The 18696-nt window shown below is 39.4% G+C and overlaps 1 protein-coding gene across 1 annotated transcript in view; it reads left to right on the forward strand.

The window, feature by feature from the left end:
* Positions 1-18696, forward strand: part of MDGA2 (MAM domain containing glycosylphosphatidylinositol anchor 2) — a 1044700-nt gene that overhangs the window by 296753 nt on the left and 729251 nt on the right. The gene's annotated exons all lie outside the window — the stretch shown is intronic.

The following is an 18696-nucleotide window of genomic DNA, read 5'->3' on the forward strand; positions in this document are numbered from 1 at the left end:
TTTCACGGTGATGTGATTCTCACCACCACCCCACCTTTGTTGTTGGAGACCTGGTCTCCTCTGTCCTTCATGGTCACCTATGTTGGTGTGCTGCTTCCGTGTGGGCTCGGTTGCTTCTGGGCTAGATGGCCGCTTGTTTGCTTTCAAGCCTTTAAGTCCCCAGACGCTATATCTCTCAGTAGCCGGGCACCATCAGCTTTCTTCACCACACTTGCTTATGCACACTTTCGTCTTCAGCCATTATGTTTGGAAGGTGATCACACAATGATTGTTTTTGTTCCTTTGTATCTGCTACATGGTCCATTCAACACCTTGTATTCGCTTAGGCCGTGTGCTTCTTCTCTGTGGTCTTAAAGCATTTTCTACTTGTCTTTGGTTTTATGATGTATCTTGGGGTTTTGTATCTGAAATGTATACTTTCTCAACCTTCATTGCTCGAAGGACTTTTTCTTCCAGCAACACTTTGATAATTCCTATTATGTTTCTGATTTTTCTTCAGCAGGATACTATTGAGAGATTTGTCTTTAATTCAGTCTTCTAGTGATTCAATTTTATGCCCTTTACCTTTAAGTGTATCATTTAAAAAGAAATTTCAGTATTAATCTGGATTTCTATTTTCTGTTTTTTGCCTAGTTTCTATTTTTTTCATTAAATGTTTAAGTTTGTCATCTTTTCTGAATTCTACTGTGCTTTCTCCCCTGCATTTTGTTATCTTCTGCCTATAGCTTTCTAAATCCTTTTCTCAAGCCGTTAAAAGTACCTAAATATCATGTGTTTGAATTTCTTATCAGAAATTTCAAAGATCCCTGGTGGTATAATGTGTTGCTAACTATAAGATCTGCAATTCAAAAACACTAGCTGCTCTAGAGGACACAACTGAGTCTGTTGCTCTCCTAAAGAGTGGGGGAAAGGAAGGAGGAAACACAAAACAAAAATAATCAACATCCAAGAAAGAAAGAAAGAGGCAATGTGAAAGGAAAAACACAGCACAAGGAGGTGAGAACAAGAAAACAGCAGCAAGGTAAAAGTATTTAGTCATTGAAAGTGAAAAAAGGGAAAATGTAATAATGGGGGGGGGTGGAATCAACAAAATGAGGCTGGGTGGGCAAAGAATCAAAAAGTGAACCATAAAGAAAAAAGTGACGTGAAAACGAATGGACGGGAAAAGAAGAGAGAAAGACAAGACAACAAAAGTGGAGAAAGAAAGAAGTGTGAATGACGGACACCAAAGATCAAAGATGCTAAAATCAAAGAACTACGATAAAAAATTTTAGGACTTGCGAGGCACAGCGGGGAGAAACTATGGGATTCGCACCTTGGCCAGTCAAGGAGTTCAGCCGTGCGGGCGGGATGCTCAGTCTAGACCGTTGCATGGTGGTTTAGCAGTTGCTGGGAGTCCGCGTATCTGAATTAGAGAGAGCTCTTTCAGACCCAGAGAATAGCTAGCGGTAGGGTGGCTGGTCCTGGACAGCATTCTTCTTCCTTTGCAGTGGTCAGGAACAAGCTGCCCACCAGCACTGCCTGCTCTGCTGGTCTCATGAAGTAGAATTCATGGACTTGGAGAAATGATTGCAGAATTCACTTGAAACTCAAAGCACAAGGGCTTGTCTCCAGCTTCAAGCAGAACCACACTCGGGTCGCCATCTGCTGGTGTTCATGTCCAAGCAATGCCGGTCAAGCAGGGCAGAATATCAGTTTCTTATCCTGAGGAGCATCCTTTCAAAGATGGAGAACGACCAGCTCAGAATTCACCGATTCCACCTATCCCCTCTTTCTCGGCTTTCGTCAAATGTCCTCTCCTACTTAGTAGCTAAACCTACTTCTCTCGTCTTTCCTGTGAGACTCCCAAGCTCTGGATTATCATCCCTATCTGTTTCATTTGGCCTGCAGTGAGTGAGTGAGTCAGTGAGTGAGTGAGTGAGTGAATGAGTCAGTGAGTGAGTGAGTGAGTGAGTGAGTGAATGAATGAGTCAGTGAGTCAGTGAGTGAATGAGTGGGTGAATAAGAGAGTGAGTGGGTGAGTGAGTGAGTGGTTGAGTGAGTCAGTGAGTGGGTCGGTGAGTGGGTGGGTGGGTGAGTGAGTGAGTGGGTGAGTGAGTCGGTGAGTGAGTGGGTGAGTGAGTCGGTGAGTGAGCGAGTGAATGAGTCAGTGAGTGAGTGGGTGAGTGAGTGAGTGAGAGTGAGTGAGTCAGTGAGTGAGTGGGTGAGTGAGTGAGTGAGAGTGAGTGAGTGAGTGAGTGAGAGAGTGATTGGGTGAATGAGTCGGTGAGTGGGTGAGTGAGTGAGTGAGTGAGTGAGAGTGGGTGAGTGAGTGGGTGAGTGAGTGAGTGGGTGAGTGAGTGAATGAGTGAGTGAGTGGGTGGGTGGGTGAGTGAGTAGGTGAGTGAGTGAGTGGATGGGTGGGTGAGTGAGTGAGTGAATGAGTGAGTGAGTGGGTGGGTGGGTGAGTGAGTGGGTGGGTGGGTGAGTGAGTGGGTGGGTGGGTGAGTGAGTGAGTGAGTGAGTGAATGAGTGAGTGGGTGGGTGGGTGGGTGAGTGGGTGAGTGAGTGGGTGAGTGAGTCAGTGAGTGAGTGAGTCGGTGAGTGAGTGAGTGAGTGAGTGGGTGAGTGAGTGAGTGAGTGAGATAGTGAGTGGGTGAGTGAGTGAGTGAGTCAGTGAGTCGGTGAGTGGGTGAGTGAGTGAGTCAGTGAGTCAGTGAGTCGGTGAGTGGGTGAGTGAGTCAGTGAGTCAGTGAGTGGGTGAGTGAGAGAGTGAGTGAGAGAGTGAGTGGGTGAGTGAGTGGGTGAGTGAGTGGGTGAGTGAGTGAGAGAGTGAGAGAGTGAGTGGAGTCTAGGTAACATGTCCACTTATAAATTCTTATCTTTGTGCAATTTTGTCTTCTGGCCTTTCAGATGACTAAGTTGGTTTTAATTGGGAACGTAACATGCGATTTGTGCCTTGATCAACTTGTCTTTTATTTAATGAATATTATAGCTAACATTTGCTTATTTGTTGTTAATCTCCTTGCTGGCTAAACAGATGGTTGGTAACATATTTTCTGATCTAGTTGAATTTTTCTGTGATCATCAGCCAGTGTTCTGGCTCTTTGTGTTCAAGAGAGTTTCCTTGTTCTTATCACCAGCTACAGATCAAGCCATTCTTACTAATTGTAGATTATTTCTGTAAGATTCAGAAACAAAGAGTATCACACCCAGTGTATATATTGAGCATATTTCCACTTTTACATTTATTGCCTAAAACACTGTAATTTCCAGGGTAGAATAAAGTCCTCTGATGATGCCTATGACATTGAGTACATCAAAAAGATATTCAGGGAGTATAAACAGAGCCCCTGTGTTGAATGGGATAAAGCCATTTGTATTTCTGATTTCCTTTACTTATGTTGATTTTTAATTCTTATAAATGGACTAAAATATAGGGAATAACATTGCGTTTTCCACCTTGTTATTGTTGGTTGTATTTAAAAATAAAAACAAAAACATACACTTTTAAAAAAAATTTAAACTGACAGCCAAATATTTCTGGTGTGTGTGTGTGTGTGTGTGTGTGTGTGTGTGTGTGTGTGTAGTGTCACTCAAACTTAACGACATCAAGTCATTCCTGACTCATATTGACCCTATAGGACAAGGTACGATAACTGTTTATGGGAGTAAAAAGCTTCATTTTTCTCCTGGGAAACATAGTATTTTTGAACTACTGACCTTGTGACTAGCAGCCCAAAGTGTAACCCATTACACTACCAGAGCTCCTGGGTATTCTGGCAGGTGAATGGTTATTTAAGTTTAGAAAAGGGGCAATGGAAAGAGATGATGCCCCTTATATAAGTATATCATGGACATTTTAATTTACAACAATTAGAAAACTCAAAGCTTAATATTTCAGTGATGGAAACAGAACCTTCGGTATAAATATGCCTTTAGTTCAAGTCAATTATTCCACTTGAACCAGTTATCTTTACAATGAATTTAAAACTATCTTAATAGTTTTCTCATACTTGCGAAATATGTTCACAGTTAGTCATTTTACTTTTGTTAACCTAGTAGCTAGAAGAGGAAAGTGGGGTGATGAGAGGCATAAGAGGTGTCCCACATTTGCCTTATTAATCAAAACCAAAAGAAAAATCTGATTTTGCTAGGAAGGAAAGTAATTGAAAGGTTAACATCAGCACTCACATTTCCTTTTTTATCTGTAAAGATTCTGCTCATGAGTACCTAAAATATTTAATTTATAACCATTACAAAGTGCTGAGAAAGCTTTACTGTAGAATTGGGAAGAGAATTTATGAGTTTAGAGATAAAAATCAGAAAATGCTGGACTGGCAATTTAGTAAACAGAAGAGAGAGGATAAATGTCTATCCTAGTGCAATGAGGGCGTCCTCCACATCTACAAAGCGATGAGTATGCTGTTCAGTAGCGAGAAATTCCAAAGGAAGTAGTAAAAGTTTGAAATGCTTTGTTACACTTACCACACATCTAAAAATGTCAAGTACATATTTTAGCTTAATAAAGTGAATTTAAATTAACTAAGATAAACAAAAACAAATCTATATGCACAACTTTGAGTATTTGGAAACATTGTATGTATTTTGTATAACGCTTTTCCCCCCAATGGAAGAACTATGCATTTGTATTGCTATTTGCCTATTAATAATAAGTAAAGATATTAGTAGCATGTAAAAGGCATTGAATACAGAATACCCATGGAGAATCAGTGTACCTGAAATTACCAAGGACTGCCAAAAGAGCAAACAAATTTGTCTTAGAAGAAATACAGCCAGAATGCTCTTTAGAAGCAAGGATGTTCCAGCTTCGTCTCGTGTGCTCAGGAGAGACCGGTCCCTGGAAGAGGACATCACTCTGGGTCAGGCAAACTAAAAGCAGGAAGACCCACATCGGGATGGATGGACTTGGTACCTGCATTTATGGGTGCAAACATAGGAATGATTGTGAGCATGGTGAGGATCAGGTGGTGTTTCTTTGTTGTACAGAGAGTAGCTCTGAGATGAGTCTGAACCAACCCCCACCAAACAACAATACACCATTTCGATGATACACCCATTAGGGAAGCTAACGGGTTGCAAAAATGCTCAGGATATGGTTCTGTAATGTCTCTTCTCAGCCATTCTGTCAAACATTTCTCTCTCATTTTTCATTGCTTTGTTCAAGTATTACTAAATCAGAGAAGACAGCTACTTGACCAACTGACTTGAAGAGTTCTAAATTGTACCCATTTCAAAGAAAGATTACTGAACAGAATGCTCAATCTGTAGAACAATATCATTGACTGAAGATCGGCCAACAATGGTGGCAGCAGTACATTGACGGAGAATTGTGTAAGGTTCAGACAGATTCAGAAGAGGAGGTGGAATGAGGAACAGCATTGCTGATGTCAGATGGATCTTGGCAGAAAGCAGAGAATAGCAGAAAGATGTTTGCTTGTTTTTTATTGATTATGTCAACTATGTGGATCATAACAAACTATGGGTGATCTTGGGAAAAATGGAAATTTCAGAACACTTCATTGTTGCTCATGCAACACTTGGGCATGGATCAAAAGGCAGTTGTGAAAACAGAGACAGGTTTAAAATCAAGAAAGGAGTGCAATAACATTGTATCCTCTCACCATATGTATGTGATCTGGATGCTGAGAAAATCAACCTAACAGCCGGTTCACGTGAAGAAAGCAGTAGCAAAATGGGAGGAGAGTTGCTTCACAAGCTGTGAGATGCTGATGACACAACCCTGGTTGCAGAAAGAGAGGACTTGGAGCATTCGCTGATGAAGGCTAAAGATTGCAGCCTTCAGTATGGATTACCACGCAATGAAAAGAAAACCAAAAATCTGCACAACTAGGTAACTTCACAGATAGATAACACGAGGATAAACTCAGAAAAGATCGAAATTGTCAGCGATTTCATCTAGCTTGTATCCACAATCAATGTTCATGGAAACAGCAGCCAAGAGATCATAAGACATGTTGTATTAGATACATCTGCTGTACAAGTCCTCTTCAGAGTATCGAAAAGCAAGGACGTTACTTTAAGGACTAGCCATTGCCTCAGATGCATGTGAGCGCTGGACATCGAATGGGAAAGACTGAAGAAGAATCTATGAATTTGACTTGTGGGGCTGGAGAAGAATATTGAGAGTACCATGGACTGCTAAATGGACAAACGGATCAGTATTGGATGAAGTAAGGCCAGAGTGCTCCTGGGCGGCTAGGATGGCAAGACCTTGACTGAACGTCATTTGGACATGTTGTTAGGTGGGGCCAGCCCTTGGAGAAGGACATCATGCTTGATAAAAAGGAGGGGCAGCAAAAGGAGCAAGGCCCTCTAGGAGATGGACTGACGCAGTGGCTGCAACAATGGGCTCAGGCACAGGAACAATCGTGAGGATGGCGTAGGACCTGGCAGTGTTTCCTGTGTGACTCTTAGGACCACTATGAGTGGAACCTGACTCCACGGCGCCGACAACAGCAGTCTGCCAGCAGTGCTTATCACCCAGTAGGGCCCCGGATCGTTTGAGACACATTAAATAGTGACTGGCTAGATATTTTTTTTATTTCATATTTAAGCTGAGTAAGCAGTTTTTTAAAACATTTTATTAGGGGCTCATACAACTCTTATCACCATCCATACATTCTTTGCCCTAATCACTCTCAAAGCATTTGCTTTCCACTTAAGCCCTCTGCATCAGGTCCTCTTTTTTTCCCCCCTCCCTCCCCGCTCACCCCTCCCTCATGAGCCCTTGATAATTTATAGATTGTTATTTTGTCATATCATGCCCTATCCGGAGTCTCCCTTCACCCCCTTCTCTGCCGTCCATCTCCCAGGGAGGAGGTCACATGTGGATCCTTGTAATCACTTCCCCCTTTCCAACCCACTCACCCTCCACTCTCCCAGCATCGCCCTTCACAGCCCTGGTCCTGAAGGTATCGTCCACCCTGGATTCCCTGTGCCTCCAGCTCCCATATCAGCTTTCTTCGCCACATAACAGTTTGTTTTTTAAAGATAAAAACTAATATTCTTAAATGAAAACAATAAGGCATTAGTTTTGCATGCTATAAAACATCTAACTTTTTTTAGTATTAATTTAAATAGTAAATATTTCATAACAAACCAGTGGGGCAGGTGATCCTCACCATTGTTTTCACGATATGGTTTTACCTCTTTCTAAATATCTGTTCTGTTGTATCAAAATTTTTGTTGGTGCTTGGTAATGTTTTATAATATAAATCAGGACAGAAATGGAGAAATCTCAATAGTGGTAAAATGTTCAATGTCGCTGCAATGTACACAAAGAAACATGAATCAAAGCAAATAATTTTGAAAATTTCAAGCTCAGCAGATCTTATACACACAAGTACAAAGTGCATTTACATTTGTAGAGCCCAGGCAACTCGATGTTGTTTCCACTTGGATTAATAAATTAACAGAGTTTAATGTGGACATGTCAATTTTTGTTTTCTTATGTATGCATACACCAGGAAATAATTTCTAGATTCTGATTTTCAATTTAGCAAAAATCATTCTGGTTGCCACTTAAGCTATCATTTAGTGAATATTTTGGTATTGAGGTTGGGATTTTATACACATCATGCAATTCCAAAACCAAACTCACTGTCATAGAGTCAGTGTTGATTTATAGCCACCCTTTATAGCCATCCCTGTGTGTCTCCGAGACTGTAGCTGTTCACAGGAGCAGAAAGCCCAGTCATTGTCCAACAGAGCCACTGGTGACTTGGAATGGTCAACTATGTGGCTCACACACAGCTCAATGCGTAACCACTACACCACCAGGGATCCTGCATTATGTAATTATATTCTTATAATTAGCTGTGGATGTGCGATTAAAAAAAATTCCCATACTCCAATGAGAAAACGAAGCCTTAGAGAGGTTAAGTAACATAGCCAAGTCGTACAGCATGACTCTAGTACTTCTTATTTATACTCTTGGTTACCATGCCCTTGAACATCATAGAGATACATTTAATGCACCTCGGGATAAGCAGCTGTATTGCAGCCTAGTATTATAAATCATTTCCGTGTCAAACTATTTCCTATTGTCATTTTCACGGAAATTTCAATCATCTCTCAATTTCTGTAGGACATTTTCTCTGTGTTATTCTCATGGTCTATAAGAATTTCCTTTTCATGTTAAAAATGACATCTTTGAAATAGACTGTTACGTCTCAGAGGGCTTGCATTCATTCTTCTTTCCTTCTAATGTAAAACCGGCTAGAACATCGTCTCGGGTATTGTTGATGATGTTGATGAGAGAACTGAAAGCTAATGTTTCACTGATGATCCACTTCTAACGCCTCTTTGAACTTGCTATGGACGCTGTTTATAAACCAAAGTCCTTGTTTACTTAATGTCCTTGGGCAATTTACGCTGCTTTACTTTATCAAAGAGCAGGTAATTTTGTGTTTAGTTAACCCCCCAAAAAATTGGAAGTGCTTTGTCTTCTCAAAATTTATTTTTTTAATTAATATTATATTGAACAGGGAGTTGGCCACTCTGTGCTATACTTTTTACCTTATAAGTAATTATTTTAAAGATTGGACTAGTAGATATTTGTGTTTGAATCTTTTTCATAGAAACATTGGGAACATGTTGCTGTTTTCCCAGCTCCTGGCACCCCGACGCACAGTAGGGCCAGGTGTTATATTGTGGTGGGACGATATCTTCATGGCGGTCGGTTTGGCGGAGTCCATTGTTTGGCCACTGTGTATTTTGAAGACTTTTATTCTAGGGGCTACATCGTCCAGTAGTATACTGAATGCTATTCTATGGTGACGCAGACTTTCATTAAAGTACTTTTCAGAAATAGATAACCATGTTTTTCTTTCTAGTCTGCCTTAGTGTGGAAGGTTCACTGAAAAAATATATACTGCAAGTGATCTTGGTAGAATTTGAAATATGGTGGAATTGCTTCTAGCATCACAATAGACAGCCATCCCCATTTAACTGGCAAATAGGTAGAGACACTGGTGATGCCTTTACTTATATTTTACCCTTTTATTATATTATTTGTCTTTGCTAATTCCCTTTCTATCAAAATCAAACAAAGTATTTTTCATCTTTAGAAACGCCATCATCTAATACAATGGATAAAGCATATTATGGATTTAAATATATATTTAAGAACCTAGTTTATTACAGCACAAACAACCTCCAAAATTAGGTAGGTATACCTTTCAGTCTGTATGTTAGGAACTTCAGAATGTATTTTTATTGATGCCTAATCTTAATTTCCACATACTATCATATATTTTTCAGCATAGTGAAAACTTCTGTCGCTTGATAGATACTTAATTTTGATAGATGTGTCATCTCATCCAGAAACACAGAACCATGACTCAGGTGTTTAATCAGCTTGAGTAAATGATACCATTCATGTAAAACAAGAAGGCTTTGATTATCTATACTTTCCTGGACCAATCCACAAAAATGATTTTGAATAAAAACAAGTAAAACTTGTTGAAATGTTAAAACTATTTAAAATGACATTAAAGATTATCTAAGAACATAAATTCCCTCTTTTGTGATATATTCAATGAACCCAGGATAAAGATCTCCAACTTATAATTAAAATGACTACAAATATTAAATATAAAATGAATACAAAGTGTGTGATGCAAACACCCTCTTTCTCTTCCTCCCCCTCCCCCCCCCCACACACAGAGGCTCAACTTGGAATGGCACTAGCAGGACCTGGATTGTGTGTGCACATCAGTAGCATTTACATCAGTAGCATTTTAAAACCTCAAGGCTACTTTCCCAGAGAAATGTACTACTATTGTGGTATCAACGACAGCTGGAGTCATCCATTTCAGTTTGCTCTCCCTCTACAAATCGACTGTCAAAATAATTTATTTTACTGCATAATCTATACATTATTCACCATTTACAACTTTGCAAAGGTATTTTTGCAACGAGTTATTGCCATTCTACTTTTGTTTTTCTTCTAATTGTCCACAGAATTTCCCATGAAAATCTTCCCGCTAAAGTCTATTGCTTTTACCTGCCTCCACTTCCTCCAGAAGATCAACAGACGTTTGATATGAGACAGTCCTTTTGATGTTGCATTGCTTTCCTTTTACGTTCCAGAAAATATCACAAAACACAATGTTTTCAAATTTTTGAAAGCTTCTTAGCTCTGATATCAGTTCCTCAACTTGAGATACTGAAATGTCAGTACTTCTGATAATAATACGTACTTCTCAGTGTTATAATGAGCAGAGATAGTACATGCAATGTGGAGAATGCATGGTAGAATGCAATTCATTGACAACCTATAAAACCCTTAGAATTTTATCAACTGCACTATCATAGCCAGAAATTTACTTCTAATATAATACCCATGCATGATGATTCATATTCAATTACGTGTTGAAATTGTCAGAAATTATTCAAGCACGGCTTGTTGGCTTCTCTTGAGACCCTAGAAGGGTGTTGAGCATAGGAGCAGATGTGCTGTCTTAGTTTCTTGGATGGGATGTGAATGTTGACTGATTTGCTTTAATAGTACATGATGTTTTATCAGCACATCACTCCACTTTTGCTCTGAGTACATGCCGACTTTCCTGGGAACATCTTAGCTACGTGCAGGACTTGCATTTGCTCCTAGGAGAGGGATCAGAGATGTGCATGTAGGCCATCTCCCCGTAGCAATCATAGAGCATGATCTTCTAGGTGTAGGGGACTGCCAAAAACAACGGAAAATCACCCCTCTCTCCCTCTCTCCTGTGTGGGAGTCAGCATTTCACCCAGTGCCTGTGTGAGTCACGTCCTTGTGACCTAAGCACCTGCAAGCAATGTACTGTGTGGGATCCGGCATGGGCGAGACTGGAGAAATGGTGCACAGCATCGCTGGCTCATCTAGAACCAAGGATACTACTAGAACAGACGGCATGATTGCCTTACTTTCCTCATCTTTTACGTCTGACTTTGTGACCTTTACTCCTTGTGTCTGCTGTCAGCTGACCCTTTGTCCCCTTTCCACAGGCTTCTTTTTCCTATCCTTTTTTTTTATGAAGTTTTTCTTTATTTCAGTACAATTTTTGCCTCTCATCTATCAAGACCAGTTATGGCCGCAGAGATATTAAATGATTTACCAGTATGCCATTGAAATATATCATTGAGACTTAAAGTTTGAAAAAGTGACTTGTAGTTAATCACTTTAGAGCAGTTAGCTTTGACTGCACTCTGCCGAATGGACATAGAAGTAAAGGTCTTAGTTTTGACCATGGGAACCTCCTCTACAGTTCCAGGGTATTCTGGAATATTCCAACCCTCTGACATAACCACTTTCACACAGACAAGTTTCTTTTCTACGTGAGCATAATAGTCTTCAGTGTAATCTCTGACTTGTGCATATTTTGTCATTATTGTTTGTATAATTACCCCTTCACCCCCAAAGATTTCTGCATTATAACTTAAAAGAATTATAAGAGAACAAATTTTCTTTTCTGCTCAGAAATCTCTCTTTCCTTATTACTGCCACTTCCAGAAGAGATTCATCTATTTTCATATAAGGAACTGTGGGATATTTTTGTCTATGGGCACAGTTTGATCCCTCCAAACAGGATAGAGCCATATACTTAACCTGAATTAGCTAATTGTCCGCCAAATATGTCATATTTCAAGGCCAAATGACATGAATTCCACTCGGATTGAAAGTCAATTTGGGAGACTGAAGACAATTAAACTCTGTGTGAGCTCCTCAAAGATAAGACCTGAGCCTGAAATAGCTTTAATTTTTAATGACCAGTGTAGGGATTGATAGATGGTAGGTATTGAATAAATATGTGTTGACTCAAAGGATAAATGTGTGAATTTATACTAAAATGTTTTGTCTAGGAGAAGAGATTATCAGTTTCTTTGGAGGAAATCTTATGACAAAAGCAATAATTGGATTTATATAACTAGGTGAATATAGACAGAAAATTCTATGAAGATGTATATTTGTATATTTCAAAGTTAATTAAATGATTCTCCATATATATTCATTCACATATTCAACAATATATGTATCATTAAATAGCTTTATGTGTAAATTTTAATATGTCAATTATTTTCTGAAATCACTTCGTATAAATTTGTTCCCCAAACATACTCTATGAAGTGAGAAAGGTAACCACAAATGGATAAAAACAAAAAGAAAGCTGGTAGATACCAGTATCAAATTAGTACATCAATGCATGCAGAGTAATGACAAGATACCCCTAGATAGGTAGACATTCCTCTCAGAGGGATGCGGGATATTGAGGGAAAGTCGGGTCAGGAGAGAGCAAAGGGAGCAGACCATCTTGAAGAGCACAAATATATGACTGTTGGTGGAAAAAAGGGGGGGACCAGCCTCCAAGTGGTGGTGGTGGAGAAATGACGAAAAAATGCATTTAAGGACCCTAAGAAGGAAATATCCCTGAGCATATGGACCAAGCAAGCCACATTGGTCCAAGTTTCTGGGCACATCTTGGGGTCCCAGGCCAAGTGCCATAGAACATTGGGGCATTGAATTCTGGATCTTCAAGGCACACAACAGCCTCCACAGGCCGTACGAGGGAGATCAGATGCAGAACTCCACTAGGTGAACTGGAATGTATATCAAACACACTTCCAGTCCAATAAGAAACCTCAAATTCATGGTGTTTGAAGAAGCACAAGACTGCTATACCAAGAGTATTGAACTGTTGGTAAGCAACAAGCATTGACTTACAATATCAATGCCCTATATGGTGTATGAAGATATCTATTATTCCAGCAAACCTTGACTGACATTCTCAGTGAAAATCATTGTAAAATTTCCCTGACAGCCGACTCCCACTGTTGGTGGAAATAGTTGTCCAGCCATGACAGGATGGAATCTGTACAAGTGAATTAGTCGCGTAATGCAATATGGAGTTAACCTATGTTGGCCCCAATATCCCTCTCCCCACAGTGTTTTGTTTTGATTTCTTAAAATAGTACCAGGGATTAATCATGGCAATATTAACAGAAAACCTTTATGTTCCAGGAGATGATCAATATGACTCTCTACTATAAATTAACGGAGGGGGGTCTCTATAGGAAGCAAAAGGCAGATTAAAAAAAGAAAAAAAAACATAGAACAGAAAATGAATTGGGACTTGCACTAAGTCCCAGCTCCAATTTAAGAACAATTAGTTCTAACATCAGGGCCCGGCTCGAAACTTGCCCTCAGGAAGAGAACATGGAAGACTTGGGCGGCAGAACAAAGTGCGGTGAAGAGTTTAGATGGTGCGCATGGCAATCACATAGACTAGCGTGCGGGGTCTTACTGCTTGTTTTCAAACATGCAGCCATCTCAGTGAGATGCCAACTGTGCCCCCCTGGAAGAAGCACACCGCTACCAGTGACTGCAGGATAGTAAATCATATCATCAGAAACCAAAGGAGGAGGGCATAGTATCAGAGCGTAAACTTTAAGACCCTGGTTTGCGAAGGCTCTAAATGACAGTGGGAGCACAAGATACATTTGTGAGGTCTTCACAGGGAATACGCCTCTGGTGATTGTTTTTGTCCATAATAGGGGGGTGGGAATACGTTGATTACCAATCAGAGAGCATTGGAGATATGACTATAGATCAAAATGATAAATACTACATGAACAGTTAAAGCTTTGACAGTTGATTCCCTCCACCCACCACCCACCACCATGGCCACCAGATGCACCTTGGGCCTGATCTGTTCAAAATTTTCTATTTTTGTTGTTTTCATATATGGTTCATTTTGTGCACATTGTCATTGGGTAACCCTCTTGAATCTCTTTCAATATGTTTTACAGTATATAAAACCCAGGATTGATGAACCCATTGAAACAGCAAGTAGAATAAGGGGTTCTGGGGTACAGTAGGGAAGGGGGAGGTATAGAGGCGCTATAGAGGTTCAAGAAGAAAGTGAATGTTTTGAAACTGATTTGTGGTGGAAATTGTACAATATTGCTTGATGTAGTTGAATTATATGCTCTCTGTATTAGCTCCTAATAAAAAGGTTCGGGGGAAATTTTACTGCAGCAATAAAGAGAAGTGGGATATAAATGACCTCTTAGCTCTTTCAAATTAACTTTTGTGTTTTTCATTCTAAAATTTTCAAATAGTATATAGCATATGATGACTCTCATTGTCCTTTTTTCTCTTCATATTTTATCTCTTTCTAAAACAAATGATATATATGAGTATACATAATATAACCACTCCAAGTTAATTTTGATTATTCGGTTACCATCTGGTTAAAGCTGTTAGTGCCCAGTTTACCGTGTGCAGCCTGTCTTCTAACCAGTGATTCAAATGCACCAGGGTCCCTGCTTAGATCCTGACGAGCTTCCTGGGTGAAGAAAACAAATGTTAGTTGCTTTTGGTTGTGGGCCAGAGCACAAGCAGTTTGTTAAATAAAATAAAGCCCATAGTCTATAATGATTACATTGCTTATTATTGAGTAGAAATGAGTTGTTACCCATAACAAGCTTGGAAGTTTTTGGGTCTTCTGATATGTAATCATTGTGATGCGGCCTAGTTTTAAAGTGGAACGACTGTGGCTCTTCCTATACAGTGCTCCAATTCAAGAGGAAACAAATTCAGAAAAACAAGCATACCTGGAAGTAAAATCCATGACCGCATACCATTTGGATTCTCTTTCTACTGCTACTTACAGTGTTCCTATAGCTTAATATAGGATCCTTGCCGGTTTAGGGGATTAGGATTTGTACTGCTAACCACAAGGTCAGTAGTTCAAACTCACTAGGTGTTCTGCAGGAGAAAGATAAGACTTTCTGCGTCTGTAAGGATTTTCAGCCTCAGAAACCAAAAGGACAATTGCATTCTACCCTCTAGGGTCTGTGAGTCAGAATTGACTAAATGGCAGTGAGTTTGATTTACAGTTTACTATAGAAATTCTCTTATTTATTTTACTAATCTTGGAGAGTTTCTATAGCTTTCTATTGGGTCATTATGAGTTGGACTTGACTTAATGGCAGAGCTGGTTGTATAGTTAACTTTCTACTAAAAGAAAAAAGTCAGCATAACATGAATTGGATTTCACATCTAGGTATCTTCTTTGAAATGATAGGGCTTCTGAGAGAAGTGGCCTGGAAGACTGCTCCTGTGTCATAAAAGATCATTCTTCTTTGAGGGCTAGACACTACCTCTAGTCCAGATTTAAATTGGGAATGGCAGCATGTAGCTTTTTATTAGACTCATCTGAAATGATGCAGTTGTCTTTTTAAGAGTTATACTTCAGGTGAATTCCTGGGCTGCACAAATGATTTAAATGCTTGACTCTTCCCAGAAGGCTGTTTGTTTATTATGACCCCAGAGACAGGCCTGGAGATCTGTTTCCCAAAGGTCACAGCCGTGAAGACTTACAGGGCAATTCCAGTGTGCATGCATGGGCTACCATGATTGGAATTGACTGGACAGCAACTAGCAACAGTGACAGAAGAGGAGTAGTAAGCACGTAATTTCAGGCCAATGCGATGTGTTATGATAATTAATGTAATTTGGGGTGCCAATGGAAGCTTTCTAATTAAAAAATATAGATCTTAAACTTTATATCTAACTTAAAAAAAACTACCTACATTCCTTCTTCCTTCTTTACTACCATTCGTGCCATCTTGATTTCAAGCATACATCATCTTTTGTATAGCTGAATGGGGTAAACTTCAAAACTAACGCTTCACTTTGATCCCTCTTCCCTGTAGAGGCTGTATTCAACGTGGTACCAGATTTATCTTTGTATGTAAGTCATAGCATCTCACCCTGTTCCTCAAAACCTTGGAGAACATATTTCTAGAATGTGTTTTTACTCAGAGTAGAAGTTGAAGTTTTCCAAGTGCTATGATGGCTTCTGGTACAGGCTTCCCTGCAGCTTTAGCCCATGCCTGCCCATTTTAGTCTTTGCGCATCCAGTTCCTGCAGCACCATGTCCTTGCTGATCCTTAAAGCGCTGACCTGCTTCAACAGCAGCTGCTGCTTCTGTCTTGGAATGCTTCTCTCCTGTGTCTATATGATTAATCTTCTCATTTCCGAAATGCGTTTTCAACTATTGTTATTGATTATTCATGTGTTCCTCAACTATTGTTGATTATGTCCAGTCCGGCACTTATTTAATACCCCAGCCGTCCACTGCCCTCAAAATACACCCCTGATCCCTCTGACTGTACAATAATTTTTTTTCAAGTGAACAGTCCACTGCTCAACCACTAGCCAAATTTTGGCAGTTCAAACCCGCTTAGAGTCAATTCAAAACACTGGGCTAGCAATCTGCTTCTGAAAGGTCAAAGACTTGAAACACTGGAGAAGTTCTCATGACTACACATGGGCTAACTGAAAATCAATGTCCAGTCCACAGGACCCTGCCACAATGAAATATCAAAGGGATTGTAAAGGTCTCTTCTACAAATAGGGTATTGTACTTCCATTGAAAGTGTACCCATCCAAAGAAAGTTCTCATTTAACCATTCCTATCCATTCTTATGCATTTTGTTCAGTGACACTTGGTAACAGTGTTTCACGGTGTATCAGCATTCTCATTGTGTACACTTTGGTTGTTCTGCTTTCATTAAACTAGTTTCCCTGTCCCCTTCTACTTTCTCATGTTCCCGCCCAGGATGTTTACCATTTGGTTTCAGGTACATCATCATTTAGTGGAGTTTAGAATTCATGATTGATATTTTTTTCTTTTATGAGCTAATTTGTTATCTATCTGCAATGTGATTTCTGGTGTGATTTAAGGTCCAAGTTTAAGAAGGATATTTCAGGGCAATAGTTTGGGGGTGTCCTTTAGTTTCTACTAGTGCAGAGGTCTGACTTTTTAGGAAAGAATTTGAAATTTTGTTCTACATTTTTCAATAGTTCTATCCAAGACCTCTATAGTGCTGTTCGATCTCTCTGGGGAGAGATATATCTCCGTTCTTGGCTGCGCATGAGAAAAAATTCACGCCGAAGCCTGGTTTGTGATCCAAGTGAGTTTCATGAGCGTTTGAAGATGTTTCAGGTTTACACAGGCCCTCGTGGGCCAATCCAAGTGCAGCACCCACTCATGCATACCTGGTGGGAAACCTGAACCCCTGAGCATGTGCAGTGTGCCACTCCTTTGTTTCTGTCGCTTGGCCCTCTGGGCATGCGTTATGGACGTCCCAACCCTTCGCTAGACTACCTAAGCGTGTTCCTGCTGTGAATGATCACTAATGGTTGAGTTGCCCTCAAGTTTTCCTCGTCTCAAAGTAGGCGAAGCTGTGGTTAGTGTAGATCTTTTGTCCTGTAGACAAGTATTTGCTCGGGTTTTTGTTGCTTGTTCCTCCTTCCTACATCATTGGCTCACAACTGTGGGAGGCTGGAGAAAGCTCATTAAGCATTGAACCCATGGACTTGAGTTGGACTTGTCTGGGCTGCTTTTTTGATAAAATTGATTCTTAATTAGAAATTCTTTCTTATACACATATGCGTATCACGGGTTTTGTTTCTCTAGAAAACCTATCCTAACACAGATGGTCACTGTGAAGGACCATGTTATTACACTTTTGGGAAACTTTGTAATTCTTTTTACTTTGGCTCTATTACTTACATACTTGGTAGAAATTTTAACATTGAAAGAGAAGGCGGATTATACTGAATAATCAATAGAAAGTTTATTGATTCCATAACCCTTATTTCATCATGTTTCCAAGTTGCAAAGCATAGAAAGAACTAAGCAGGAAACAACCAAAAGCTTATTTGAGACATTTCATGGCATTTCTATTTTCTTTGATCCTTGGAAGAAAAGAAAGTAGAGAAATAAGATATGACAAATAATAATTTATAAATTATCAAGGGTTCATGACAGAGTGGGGAGCAGGGAGGGAGGGGATAAAATGAGGACCTGATGCCAGGGGCTTAAGTGGAGAGAAAATGTTTTGAAAATGATCAGGGCAATGAATGTACAAATGTGCTTTACACAATTGATGTATGTATGGATTGTGGTAAGAGTTGTATGAGCCCCCAATAAAATTATTTAAAAAACAAAAATATCTATATACTCATTCTCCCTATTATAATTTTTCCCTGATAGTTTTTATTTCTCAGACTTTTGATATTCTGTTTCTATAATTATGGTTGCTTTCAGGTTGTTTTATATCCCATATTAAATTTGCACCAACATTTATTAAACAATTGCCATATTTGAAATCATTTTTATCATAATTTATGAAACGTTTGTCACATTTTAGAAAATTTCCACTGTTTAATTTATGTCAGTTTCTGGTTATGGTCCTTGGATAGATTCCTGACTTATTTGAGTAAAGTTTATGATAAGTTAGTTCCAAATTTATTTTGAAAATGAAATAACCCTTAATCCACCAGCAGTGTGGGAACATAATAACATTTTTTGGGATATGTTAGTTTTTTATTAGAATCCTCTTATAATTGGTTTTAGCTTTTGTACTAAACCACATGCAAATAATTTCTTTGTAAAGAGATTAAGGATTTCAGTTTCTGTGAACTGTTACCTTGACTTGGAAATACATATATATGGGACATTTTTATTTATATTGAAAACTCTTAAAAATTCAACCCAATGAGTCTTTAAGCCCTCATTTATTTTTCTTTTATTCCAAAATTGAGTTACAGATGCTATTAATAATGCGGAGCCATGTAAGAAACATACCTTTTCTCCCCAGCAATATCTTCTGTAGAGG

The sequence above is a fragment of the Tenrec ecaudatus genome, chromosome 14 (assembly GCF_050624435.1).
Source record: "Tenrec ecaudatus isolate mTenEca1 chromosome 14, mTenEca1.hap1, whole genome shotgun sequence".
NCBI lineage: Eukaryota > Metazoa > Chordata > Mammalia > Afrosoricida > Tenrecidae > Tenrec > Tenrec ecaudatus.